Consider the following 14,640-nt stretch of genomic DNA (forward strand, 5'->3'; position numbering starts at 1 on the left):
ATCCTGTTTAAGAAAAATGATCCCTATCCTAAAGTTTAATAAAAGGCTATTAGGATCTATGTGGGCTACTCACATGACACAAGATGTAAGATGTCAAAGAGGGTTTGGAGACAGATAACTGGAAGGGAGACTGTCAAGAATAAGACAGATTTCAAGTACTAATTGAGGACTTGAATCTTCAGACATTTGATTAGTAGAGCAATTCAGGAACAGAGATCTAGGCAAAATCCTAGTTAAAATAATTGAGCACAAGTTCACAGGCTCAGAAAATCAGGCAACAGCGTGTCAGTATTATGGTACTACTTCAATGGGACCAGATTTCCAAACAGAAAAAAGTCGTTTTTGTTAGTTACATTAGGCTATTGTGTTCCCTATAAATGGGCAGGGAGTGAGAGCTTGGACATCCACATTAGTCAGCTACTGAACTTTCGATGAAGAATTCTAAAAACCCAGTGAATTGGATATGTGTACTGATGATACCTGAATACTTTTTTTTTTAAATTGAAATATATTTGACATATAACATTGTGTAAATTTAAGTTGTACAGCATGTTAATTTGATATATATGTGTATATGTGTGTGTGTGTATGTGTGTATGTATATATATGTATGTATATATATGATTGCCATTGTAGCCATACTTCTATCATGTTACATAATTATCCTTTCTTATTTAGTAGTTAGAATAATTAAATTCTAGTTTCTTAGAAAGTTTGAGGATTATAATACAATGTTGTCTATGTTCACTATACTGTGCATTGTATCTCTAGGGCTCATTTACTACTCATTGAAAGTTCATGCCCTCAAATGACATCTGTCCTGTCCCCAACCTCCATCCCCTCGTAACCACCATTTTACTCTGTTTTACAAATTTGGCTTTTTTTCGACTACACATGTAAGTGATATCATGCAGCACTTGTCCTTCTCTGACTTATCTCACATAGCATAATGTGCTCAAGGTCCATCCATGTTGTTGCAAATGGCAGGATGTTCTTTCTCATCGTGGAATAATATTTCATTATATATGTACCACATCTTCTATATTCATTCCTCTGTTGATGGGCGCTTAGGTTGTTTCCACATCTTAGCTATTAGGGAGAGGAAAGGGATGGAGGCTGAATACTTCTGCGCTGAATCATGATTTTCCAGTGAAAAGGTACTGGATGGCGCCTTCATGTGGAATGAGGCATAAGGGAGTTTGGGAAATGAGGTCCATGAGACTACTTGAAGAAATTTAGGAAATGTAAAGATAGAAACCTCATTTGATACTGTTGACCTGAGCAGACTGTCAGATATTTCTCCAGCAAAGATGAGTTTATTCTGGATCAGCAGAGAATTGCAATTTGGAGTCTGCGGCCACGTCAAGCTACATGCAGGTCCCCCCCACAGCACGGGAAGGAGAACTCTTTAATAAAGGGTAAAAGGAAGTTGGGAGGGCTAGAATAAACCAAGTCCGTGGCTGTTTATTGGCTGAGTCCTTGCCGGGAAAGAAGAGTCTGTCTTCTTCCTGTTGGGCTCTGCTTTGGTCACAGGGCATGAGAGCTCCCCACCCCCATCAGGTCTCTATTGAATTGAGATTTTTGTTTATTAATTTTTTATAGTACCCAGGCCATTCCTTATGCTTCTTAAAGAGACAGTAACCTGAGGCCAGTTTTGGGAGGATCATTTGCCATTGGCAAAATAAAGTTACAAAGCTGTAGATATGTTCAAAACAAATGACTGAAAAAATACAACTCAATCTTAAACATATATATATTTATATTTTTAGGAAATCATGATCCATCTGCATAGGTGATATAACATTCCTCACCTCCTATCCCAGTTCTTCTAATAAACAGGATGAATTTGTCAGCTTTTATTTTTCTTAACTTTCTGTCCATTTTTGGTAAGAATTCTTCATTCTTCTCTCAGATTAAAATTCAGAAAATCCGTATGTGTGTATAAATGCTAACCAAATACCTTTATGTTTATACTGTGATTCTTCATGACAGAGAATAGATTTTTATCCCCAGCTTTCTTCTGGATAATCTGAGGAATATAGAGAGGAATTCATTCTACCACAATTGTAAGAGGTGTGTAGCTCTTTCTTTTCAAGAAACAATGCTTGGGGAAAACAAACAAACAAAAACCAAGCAAAAACAAAGACATAGCTTTTTAAATACACCTACCCACAGATATTCCCTTTCTTGTTTCTCTTCGTATAAAGTCCTTCAATCCAATGATGTGGTTTTCTGCTACCTATTCTCTTTTGCGTCTTCCTGTGCTTCGTTATTGGAAATTATAACCCCTCGAATGGATAAATAATTGAATTCAGAAAGGGCATCCCCAACAACAGTTTAGGGCAGCCAAAATGCTCTATTCTTTCCATTATGTAGGAGCATAGTTTCCCTCTGCCTTTTAGTGACAGGTCCCTGGTTTTGAGGTACTGAGTTGAGCAAGTATGTGAACGTTTCCCACTTCCTGCCTCTCTGGCCCTATTGTTGTGGTACTTCAGTTAGTAGAAAAGACTCCTGAGGTTTTATAGATATTTCTACACTGATGAAAATTTTCAATCCCTTATTTTTTCAAGAATATTTAAATGGGAAGTTCAAGTAAAATTAATAAAGTGCTGAAAGTTTAATGAGCATCTTATCTGGAAGCCCAGCTTTGCTCTATGTATCCTCCTCCTGATTATAATCGAGTAACTATCTGAAGTCCTCTCTACGTTAAGAAGTAGCTAAGCAATGTGAGGAAGTCTCGTGGAACCCAATATGTTACTTCCCGTCTTAATCCAGAGGAGATACAAAACAGATTATATTATATTATATTATATTTATTATATTACATTATAAATCCAATTTCCTAGTTACTTTCATTTATACTAAGTATGGCCTGGGATTTGAAGTGGACCTTAAGCTAAGATAAAGATTTGATTGAAAAGGATGGCAGGGAAGTGTATGCAAAGCACTCAATATCAAGTTCTAAGAGCTCCGTAAGTGTTGATTCTTATTATTAAAAATACTGATTGTTCCAGAACTATGAAGATAATAAATAAATGCAGATATCAAGTATGGTAGTGATAGGAATATGGAATTTAAAACCAGAATTACCTGAGATGGAATACCTTTTTTGTCACTGTGAAGTGTATGACCTTTACCTGTAAATTAAAGCCATTAACAGATTTGGGCAAATTAGTGGTAAAGAAGTAATTAAAGTAAAAAAAACAAATTAGGCTGTGACTTATAACCTACTTTGGAGTCAAGAGACATGAAAGCAGAGTGGAGTACAGCAGACACAGTGAAAGCTGCTTGGGTCAGATGGTGGCTCTGGCAGTATCACAGATGGATGGAAACAAGATATGAAATAATGAAATCGAAATACTTTGTGGCGATTTTGGGGGAAGGCAAAGCCGGGGTTTCTCACTCACCACTATCTTCACCCAAAAGTTTGATAATGCCATCTTTATAATGAAAACTATCATTGTGAAGTAGATTATAATAATACACAGGATTTTCTTCTTACTTTGGTCATTTGTATATTCTATAATGTTTCACTCTCAAGAAAAAGAGACACTTTATTTCCCTAGTAAAACAATGTTTTCCCGTACTTACATTTCCCAGGTAATATTTCACCCAAACTTATAATCAATTCAGTGGATTAATTTATATTTTATTCCTTGGGAAACTGGATATAGTGAGTCTTGTTAAGAAGGTTTCTTTTACATAACTCATTCTAAATTTACTTTCCCCTCATCATCTTGTTTGATTCTCCACTATGCTCTCTTTTCCAACAAGAGTGGTTCCTGATGTTCTCCCAGTGAATCTCTTGTAAATCGGACTGAGCCTTTTGCCGGTTCTTTTCACCACCCTCCACAAAAAGAATCCTACTTACGAGATTTCTTTCTAGGTGGATATTCCTCTCAGAAAACAGACTTGCCTGTTCATAATCGCATCATCATGGATCCCATCAAGTTGTTTCAACCAAAATAAGTACTTGGCTGCTATTAAGCCTTTAGCATTTCACTTCCTTCTTTGTAGCTCTCATGTTTCCAGTATAAATTCACATTTAATTTGTTTGCCATTAACACTCCCAGGAATCATTCAGTAATAATGTTTTCTATCTTTTCTGCTCATTGAGTATCTATTACTATTTATGCATCCCTGGAGATGTTCATTTGCATCCTTCCCGACAGAATTGCATTTTGTTATTTTGGGCTCAGAGTTCTGAGACTTTTGCATATATTTCAACTGTATTTCTCTCAATTACAGATTTTTCAACAGTTCCAGACTTAATATTGTTGAAAACACCAATCCTACAGATCATGTTAGAGCTATGACATAAGACCAAAGGGAATGCAATCTGTAGGCTTTATCCAGAGGTCTCCTAGGTATATTACCTTTTACTAACCATCACCTTTTGTTTTCCTTAAGTGTTTTGGATAACACAAGTTTCTGCTTTAATGCCATGTGAACAAATGTTGAACAGAAAGAGGTAGATGGAAAAACAGATGTAGTTAATGTTCTGGGTGATAACAGTAGCTAATGATGATATAACATGCATGCATTGAGGTCATCCACGTGCTCTGCTGTATTACAAGTCCTTTGTATGTATCACTACAGTGAAGTTTCACAATACTCCCATAAGTTAGCTATTCTTCTTATCCCTATTTTTGCAGACAGGTAAATTGAGCTGAAAGATTCAGTGACTTCTCAAAGATCACACAACCAGAAAGTGGGAGATCAGAGGATCTAATTTTTTAACCAACATGCCATTATCCTTTCATTGAGTTGTTTGTTGTTATTGTATGTTTATAAAAAATTAAAATGCACACAAAACTCAAAACCACTATCTCCCCTCCCCCCGCCATGGTGGGAAAAATAAAGAAAAAGAAACAATGGCTTCTATATAGTTTTCAGAGTCTTTGGACCCTGCTTACTAGAATAAAAAAAGAAAAACAACAGTTTCATGTATTGGTCCCAATATTTGTTCCTTTTCTAGGTTTTGTATTTGTCTGTTAATCCGCTCTTCTTTTTGTGGCTTTTTGTCTCTATACTGACAGTTTTACAAAATCGCACTTCCCCAGGTTTAAATTTAAAAAGTTGTTTACCATTAGTACATTGCAGTGATCTTTAAGTGATGCCATTAAATATGAATATGGAATTTTATGAGAAAGAAAAATATTTGATGATTCATTTATTATAATGTACCAATCATCAACAACAAGATACTTTCTTATATTGTTGAAGATGAATATAAATTCTTATGAATGAGAAAATTATTATATGAGAAAATTATTCTAATATAACAATTATGAAGTTCAATAAACTTTACATTTATCTCCCTTTCAGATCATTTGATTTGCTCTGTGGTGGGTATAAAAACAACTATCTGGGTAAATCTTTCATTTGTTGAATGGTTGCTTAAGTGTTAGGATTCAGTGGTTATAGGAAGTGTGAAAGGCCTGTTTTTTGGTTTTTGTTTTGTTTTTTTGCTCTGATATTTTATGACACATATTCTAAATGCTGCCTAGTTTGGACTAAATATTAAGGATATAGTTTATAGTAGTATTTATTGTGAAACTTTTCCTATATTTGGAAAAAACAATCATCATTTATCAGGATAAGAACAGTGTGCAAGAAATGAGCACACATTCTCCAAGAAGATAAATGGCACAGATATGATCATGAACTAGAGTTAGATTATGTTAACATCTGGGCACATGCCAGCCTCTGATTATCAGCATCAAATGCCTTTTCATTTTCTTGTGATCACTCTCATTTTTAACCAATTTTAGACTCAATTTTGTGATTTACCAAAGTAGACAAGCATGAAATGGATTTTTCATAGGAAAGAGATATTCTTGGTGAATAATAATGTTGTGTGATTGTGTCACTTCTCTAGACTTGTTTTAACTTCTTCACTACGTAACCCCTGTTTTTGGTGATGGAAGTGTGTATCTCTTGCTCTTCCTGTGCTCACAGCTACGTGCTTCCAAAGCCCCTTGATGTTAGGTGGGGCCATAGGACTGACCTTAGGCCAGTGAAAAATGGGTATAAGTGACATCACCACCTCTGCATTAAAATGATCTTCACACAATTCTTCCTTTCTTTTTCCTTCTGTAGATACCCTGGAAGTCAAAGGTGATAGAGGGTGGGTCAAAGTTGTAATGGGCCAATGGCCTTCTCACCTCTCCTCCCAAAACACATGCGCACACTCATAGACACACACACACACACACACACACACACACACCCCACACACACACTGGCCATTAGACTGTGATGTGAATAAGCAATAATATTTCTCTGTTAAGCCACTTAGATTTTGGGTGTTAGAGCAATAAGTCTGCCCTGAATAATAATTAGAATTATTCCAGGTGAAATGTAAGCATACTTAGCGGTTAAGAGCACAGATTTTGTGTGAGATGTATCTGAGTCCATACTCTGGCTTTCCTTTTGTTAATTGTGTGGTTAATTGATTAACCTTTCTGTGTCTCAGTCCCTTCATCTGTAAAATGAGGATAATAATAGCTACCTAACAGGTTTAAGTGTTGAATAATACCGTATGTATATATACACAGTGTTTAGTATAGTGTCTAATAAATAGTAGTATTTGATAAATTTAAGCTTTTTAGGAACCTTTTTCTGTAGGAATTGCTGTTCATTTAGGTCATGCTCCACCCTAGAAAAGGCAAAATTGAGAAACTTAAGTAAGGGACATCATTAGGAAATGGTGGAACTGAAGTCCCCCCTTGATAACTGAACTGCATCATGTCTCAGACTCTTAAAAGTTTACAGAAAATATTTGTCCACGTTATTCCCGATTACTGAAATGGAACTTGGGATTTTCTCCCCACTCCTAAATCTCTGTTACTTTCTTTACGTGGGGCTATGTCTCCAATCTCCCAGGCCTCAGGGGACTTCTAGGTTTCTCCGTGATCAGGAAGACCATCCTTCAGTGTTCAGTGCCTGGTGTTTCCCCTAGTCCTTCAGGGCACCCTCAGCCTGCCCCCTCCCAGTAGTTACTCTCAGTGCAGCATGCTAAACCCTGTGTCCCTCCCGATGCTACGGAGATGATCGTATTCACTCTTCTTGGAGCCCCCACCACCCCTGAATGCAGAGAAAGGAATTCCTTTAACAGGACGTTTCACCTCTGTTATGTTACAGACAACAGTTTGTTTGTTTTTTGTTTTTAAACTTTTTATTTTATATTAGAGTATCGTTGATTAACAGTGTTGTTAGGTGTACAGCAAAGTGATTCAGTTATACATATATATGTATCTATTATTTTTCAAATTCTTTTCCCATTTAGGTTGTTACGTAATATTGAGCAGAGTTCCCTGTGCTGTATAGTAAGTCCTTGTTGGTTATCTGTTTTAAATATAGCAGTGTGTCAATGTACACAAATGACAGTTTTAAGACATTTCACATAGAAGCAATTATCTTAAGGATAATTGCTTTTCCTAAGGCCCTTCATGATTCATATCCTGTAGACTAGATTCAGGAAGTCTGTAGTGGGCACTGCTTTTCTTCCCTAGAGGACAAGCTCAAGGATTTGCATATGAGAACAAGACAATTCCGCCCAAAATTAGGTCTGCAAATTCAGATTCGTTCTTTTTACCACTGTAAGTTGTCCCATTCAGTATAAAAATTTGTCTCGACCTCTTAAAGTTTGTTGAGATTGAATCTAGACAAAGGAACCTGGGCATATGAGGATATGTGAGCTGTTCAGCATGCCTGGAGAATGAACTAGAAAGAGTGGAGTGCTGTACAGCAGAGAGGATACTGATATCTCATGTTAATTAAGGCTTTGTTGCAAAGACAATGGGGACTCTTTGAACAATGTTTAACAGGGGGTGGGAGTTGGTGCTCAGAAGATATGGAGTGATTGTTTTCCATCTCTGTTTACTCACCTATTTAAATATCAAAGATTTGTTATATTTTAGAAATAGGAAGGTTTTAGAAATGTTGTTCATTTCTTCCACTTACATAGGAAGAAATTAAAGGCTCCAGGTGCTCGCGGACTTGTCCCAGACCTGGGCTTATTCTATTAAAAATTGTCCCTTTTTCTTACTTCTCGCCTCTGAGTTTTACATTTGCACCGTTTCCTTTCAAAACCAGGTATGTTTATGTAAATGGTGTTACTTTTTGGTTTTTTTATAATTCCAATCAAATTTTTGAAAAGAGTAGAAATATGAAAAAAGAGCTCACTGTAGAATAGATTTCTCATGAATGAAAATGTAGTCTCTTTTTCACTCATTCACTGAAACCTAGTACGTTTGTTTGATATTTAACACACTCAAACCCAGCCATCTTTAAAATGTCCTGAATTAGAAAATTATATAAAGGTTTGCCTCATAACTATGCCCAAAGCCAAACCCAAATACACACTTGGCAGGTTTTTCCTGTTATTCAGAACATTAGTAATAGCTTTTATTATTTTTTTCTATTGCAGTGAGAGGTGAGGACATCCCAGCACCTCATTTTTTTTTTTAATTTAATTTTTTTTTTTCCAGAGTAGTCTTTTTCTCACCTCTTCTTTAGTATGTTCTCTGTGCTATAAAGGAGACATAACTAATCTGAATGAGCAGAAATCCAGTTCCTTCCTGGGCCATGGTCCCAGGTTGTATCAGTTTGAGAAAAAAAAGTATCATAAACTAATACCTGGCTCACTCTCCCCATACCTGCTGGGGGCTCTACTAGTTAGCACTATGCACTTGAGTCTCAATGGTGGGTGTGTGCCTTGAGTTCTTATTCTGCCCAGACAACCAAAGGGTCATAAAAACCAAGAGTCAGTTTGGGGTGTAGCATTTAGAAAAAGGTAGGAAGCTCTGCTTAGATTTCTGGTTAAAGTCTTTAAAACCCATTTTTCCCAGAGCCCTATATTGGGATAATGATAATTTGATTTTAAAAATAACTTGGTATTTTATTTTCAGGAATGACTATTTTTCCTTGCACATATCAACATTGTCAACCTTGGCGGGTGGGGGGGTTGGGGGGGAGATATAAAGTAATGGATAGGACAGTGTTTGGACAGACCTAGACCTTTCTGACAATTTTCTATCTCAGTCTAATGAGACTGACTAAATGAGATGGGTGGCAATAATGGGGAAGAATGACAGTCATTTAGAAAATAGTAGTGGGTGGGGGGGTATGGTGGCTGCATATACTACCTCTGGACAGCTGGCTTACAAGGGAAAAGACGAAGTTTTGTTCTGTTTTGTTTTTTTCTGTTTGTTTTTCTAACTGGAGTCATAAAACCCTAGAGTTGGAAGAACAGTCACCAGTTGCTATGATGGTTAGTTTTACGTGTCAGCTTGTTAGGCTGTAATGCTCACTATTCAATCAAACACTAATCTTGGTGTTACTGTAAAGGTATTTTGTAGATGTGGTTAACATCCACATTCAATCAACTTTAAGTATAGGGGATTATCCTTGATAGTGTGGTTGGGCCTCATCCACTCAGTTGAAAGGCCTTAAGAGCAAAACTGGAGTTTCCATCAAGAAGACATTCTGTCTCAAGAGTGCAGCATCAGCTTCTGCCTTTGCCTGAGACATTACAACCTGCTGGCCTGTCCTATAGATTTCATACTTGCTAGCCCCCACAGATGCATAAGCAAGTTCCTTAAAATAAATCTGTTTTTGTCTGTCTGCCCGTCTGTTCATCCATCCAACCATCCGTCCATCCATCCATCTAGATAATCTCTGTATGGATCTATCTGTCTATGCCTATCTATCTACTTGCCTGTCATCTGTCTGTCTATCATCTATCCTCTATCACCTGTCAATAGATTCTTCTCTTACTGATTTGATTTCCTCTGGAGAACCCTGAGGAAACCCTGAGTAACCCTGTTACTAGTGTCTAGTCTGATTTCTTACCCAATGCAGAAATGTATTTTACATATATGACAAAAGTCCTCCATTTACTATTTTCATTTATGGAAATACCCTGCTTCTTGAGGTACCTTTTTGTATTGTTGTATTGATTGAATTATTTCAAAGTTCTTTATTTTAAGCTTTATACTAAAACTTTATACTAAAATCATTACTCCAGCTTAATTTTCTTGTGATCTTTAAAATTTGTTTAAATATACGTAGGGTTTCTTTTTTGTTCATTAGATTTTATGATGTCCATTGGACAAATTAGCACAACTCATTATAGTATGCAGTGCATTAAAGTTCTGTGTAAATACATTTTCTTTCTAATGTATAAGTTCTTGGTGGATAAGGACTGTGAAGGACTATACCATGTTCATATGATTATCCTTGTGCCTTTCTTAGATACTCAAAATCACTGTTGAATTTAATGTCTGTCTTGGGATCAGTGATATCTGCCTCACCATTACTCTTACCTGTTAGTCCATTGGCTATCACCCCTGGCTTAAAGTTACAATATCTTTGAAAAGCCCAAACTCTACCCCAAACCATTTAAATCAGTCTCTCTAGGATTGGGCCCAGGTATGAGAGTTTTTGAAGAGCTCCTCAGATGACTCTAGCACTGAGCCAGGGTGAGCAAAGTCTGCTCTGGAATAACATAGACCACCCCCCTCCCTTTCCGCATAACGCCACTCAAACATTCCGAAGACACTTTCCACGTCTCCTGTCTCTTTCCCAAATGAAACGTTGCATTTATAACTCAAATCATTATTACTGTTTCTCTAGAACCTGCACCATGCAGTTTGACTTCCTCTGGGGCTCATATTAACTGATCAGAACCTTCATTTAATGTGGCATTCTCAGCATGGAGCCTCTGTGAGCCTTTTGGAGATTATTAGCCTCCCAAGTGAGATTCGGAATTTATGAGATAAAAGCTCTGTTTTTATGGAATCAGTTTTTGTTTAGCTTATTTGCAAGTGATACTCAAGAGTAGTTGCCATTGGCTGCTCTGCCTTATGACTGATTCCAAATTTACTGTTTAATAACACTTCTTTTGATTTATTCCTCTTCTAAATTAATAACAGCCTGAGATTATGGGGAAAGAAAACAAAAACAAAAACATAGGCTTTGAAATCTGAAACACCATGAATTGATTTGTGGTTTTATCAAGTGGTAATGGATGGGTCACTTAGGAAAAGCAGTGTCAGTTGGGAGATATTTGTTTTCCTCATCTGTAAAAGGGGTCAATGCAGTAGTATTATCTTGCAATAATAGTGAAGATTATAAATAACATTTGTAAAGGATTTAGCATAGAATCTGGCATTTGGAAAGTGTCCATTAAATTGTATCCATCTTTATAACATACATGGATTTAAAGTACCCACGCCTCTTCTATCCTGACATTCAATGAACTGTGCTATGACAGTTTTATACTAATAACTGAAGTTTTAGTAAGGTCAGTATTTGTATTACGCTGTTTTGAAAGGTAGAGAGGTGTAAAAGGGCACGTGGGCTGTAACTCTCTACTCTGCAGAATCCATTCAATACTTCCTGGCTGGTTCAGGCACAGAGACTTCCTGGCTGGTTCAGGTTATGGACCCACCCCTGATAGTGCTAGTAAACCCAACAGAGATGGTGCTCAGACTGGGTATGTAACAAGATTGGTACAAACCTAGTTGTGAGTATCGTGCAACGTAGGTCCCATTTTGTTCCCTACCTGCTACACTTTTGGATTAGAATCAAAGTCCACAACATCACATGGCATGGATTAAGGAAGGATTAGGTAGAATAGAAAATGTGTCAAGTCCGAGTCAGTAAGAAAAAAATAAGGCATAGGTTCCACCTCTCCTATTATCCGACTTTAAGTCATGGTGGGGGCTAGGACATTTTGCTTGATCCCAAAATTGGATCTTTGTTCTAGAAGAGGAATTCTTTATCCCCGTGAATTTAATTTTCTTTCTTTCTTTCTTTTTTTTTTTTTTTCTTGGAGAGGTGGGATAGGAATTAGAGTATAAAAATATCAACCTTGTCCATGGGGGGATATTCAGATGATTTTGACTCCTAGAATTCAGGAATTGGGAGCCAGCTGTTTACAGGTATTGCCTGAGAAAAGCACTCTGAGTCCTGGGAGATGCTCTTCACTGGGAGAAAGTCACTCTCTGTTGGAGTATTTTTCTTGGATCAGTTCATTCTATTTGGAGAATGGCCGCCTACGTTTCCAGCAACTCAGGCAACCCAGAGTAAGCTTTTGGAAACTTACACATTCTCTTCTACTTGGTTTCCTCATCTGAAAAAAAAAAGGAGTTAAAATCACATCTTAAATTTGTTGAATGTCTTAAGTAAAACATTATTGTGTGGCTTGGCATAGAGACTGCCCTGAAAGTAATGATAGCTATTATTGCATCCCAGACACAATCACCCAGACGTTGAACAGCGATGGGGTATATATTAAATCATATTATAATGTAAATAATAGATTTTATTTCTAAGTAACTACTAGCACACTTGCCATTTCATCAAGATCCCAACTTGCTTCCATTATAGATGGGTCCTTACAAACTGCTAGTTTATGGCCCAAGAGTCAAAATCATATTAAAAAAAATGCTTATACAGAGAAGCTCAGCCCCTGTCTTGTCCACATTTACCAGTAGAGATAACCATTCTTTATAATTCTAGGATTTTATTATGCTTCCAGCGTTTTGAAGGCAAATGCTAACAATTATATATATATATCTATATATTCTTAAGTACACCCTTCTTATGTAAAAAATACTGTATACAGTGTTCTGTTAATGTGTTTGATGACTTTGGATGCTGCTGTCACTGGGAGTGGAAGCAAGGAGGGAGTAGAAGTCAAGACATTTTTCTCTTTACTACTGGCCCACTCTCTTAGTTAATTTCCCAGTAGTGGCCTTACTCTCGGTTTCTTACATTCATCTCCTAGCATTCTCCCTTACCAACCTTGGTACAAATTGTGATCTCTCCTCCACTCCAGTGCCTAACACAATGCTGGGCACATAGAAGGAAGTGATAATAATAACAATTGTTGAATGAGAAAATAAATATCTCAGGGCCTGCGACATAGGTTTGTGTGGTACACCACAGTACTCCTACCAAAGCATCCCCCCATTGCAGATTAACGCATCTTAAAGTATTTCCATAGCTCTGTGGGGATAGCGTTTAGTGTGTCAGTGAAGTATGAAAAAGTGTATTTTTTCTTGCAATGAGACAGTTCCAGGTGCTCATAATTGTGCTATGCACTCAGCCAATTTTCAAATATATTAAAAAATGATTCATGATGAGTTAGGCAAAGCACATTATGCAAATTATATACCTAAAGTATAGTTTAACTCCAAAGCCTTAGTTCTATCTCACTGTTTAAATATTAATCATTTGGTTCACACATCTGATTTTAGGTCAAAAAAACTGGAATAAAAGCACCGATTTTCCAGTACTCAGTTGTATCCTAATGCATTTCTATCTAGCTAGAATTTTAAATAAGCAGTTGAGAGAAGATATTGGGTTATTTTATGGAATAGGATATGGAGTCTATGATGACAGCTTAATAGAATTTCCATTAAAGAGAAACTGAACTGAAATTTAATCACTTGGTCAAAATTAAAATTGTCCATTTAGAATTTGAAATACTGAAATTAAATGATGGTAGCATGCATTTAGGTTTTTCACACCCAATTCTGTTGAAAGGTAAAGCTTCAGAATTTTGTAACGCCCTGTAAGGATAAATAACTCCTCTGCAGTGAAAACATAATGGGGTTTTATACTAAGTTTTACCAAATTCTTTCCAAGAAATTGTTCCTACTCATGGAGTGAGAACAGATCTAAGCAGATTTTATTTTACTATATTCGCATTCAATAAAATGTTTGAAAGCCCATATTTAAATTATGGATATATTTTGTTTTGTTAGATTACTATGAGGCAACCTCAGGTCAAATAACTTGCAAAACTATGAATATCCTAGTACCTAAATTTATCATGCGTATCATTACTTTATTCCTTAAAAGAAAAAGAATAATAAAATGGTAGTTGCTGTGACTTAATTTCAAAGAAAAAAAGAAGACAACAGTTGTGAAATATGAAGATTGTTTATAGACTCCTATTATTTAGGACCTCGAAATAACCAGCCAAGTATCTTATGTCATATTGCAAGTTTGGCCAATGCACGTGCCATTAGTTGGCTTGTTTGCATAAATAAATTGAAGAACTTTTTACTTTTATGTGACTTATAACCAGTAGACAAATAAATCCTGGAAATCTAATGCACAGTAGAGTGAATACAGACAACAATATTGTATTGTAATCATCAAACTTGCTAAGAGACTAGATCTTAATTATTCCCACCACAAAAAAGAAATGATAATTATGTGATAGAGTTGCTACAATGGCAGTCGTATTACATACAATATATAGATGTGTGTCAAATCAACATATGGTGCCCCTTAAATTTACACAATGTTATTTGTCAAACGTATTAAAAAAATAGATGTTGCTAACTATAAAAAACTTAAGAAAAATAAAACATTTAAGATGTAAAATGATTTCCTAAGATTTTCGTAAGTAACATCATTGATTCAGTGTGTTTCTAACTGTAAACAAAACTTTAGCCCTAAAAGCGAGAGAAATTCATATAATTCCCACTAGACACTCTTTATTTTGCAGTTAGTTCAAGTGCTTGATTATTTGTTTGTTTTAACGTGTATAGGGTATTAAAGTGTGTCTACAATTCATCATTTTGTTCAGTTCAAACTGACACTTAAGCTAAGATA

This window comes from Balaenoptera ricei, chromosome 6 (assembly GCF_028023285.1).
Source record: "Balaenoptera ricei isolate mBalRic1 chromosome 6, mBalRic1.hap2, whole genome shotgun sequence".
NCBI classification, from domain to species: domain Eukaryota; kingdom Metazoa; phylum Chordata; class Mammalia; order Artiodactyla; family Balaenopteridae; genus Balaenoptera; species Balaenoptera ricei.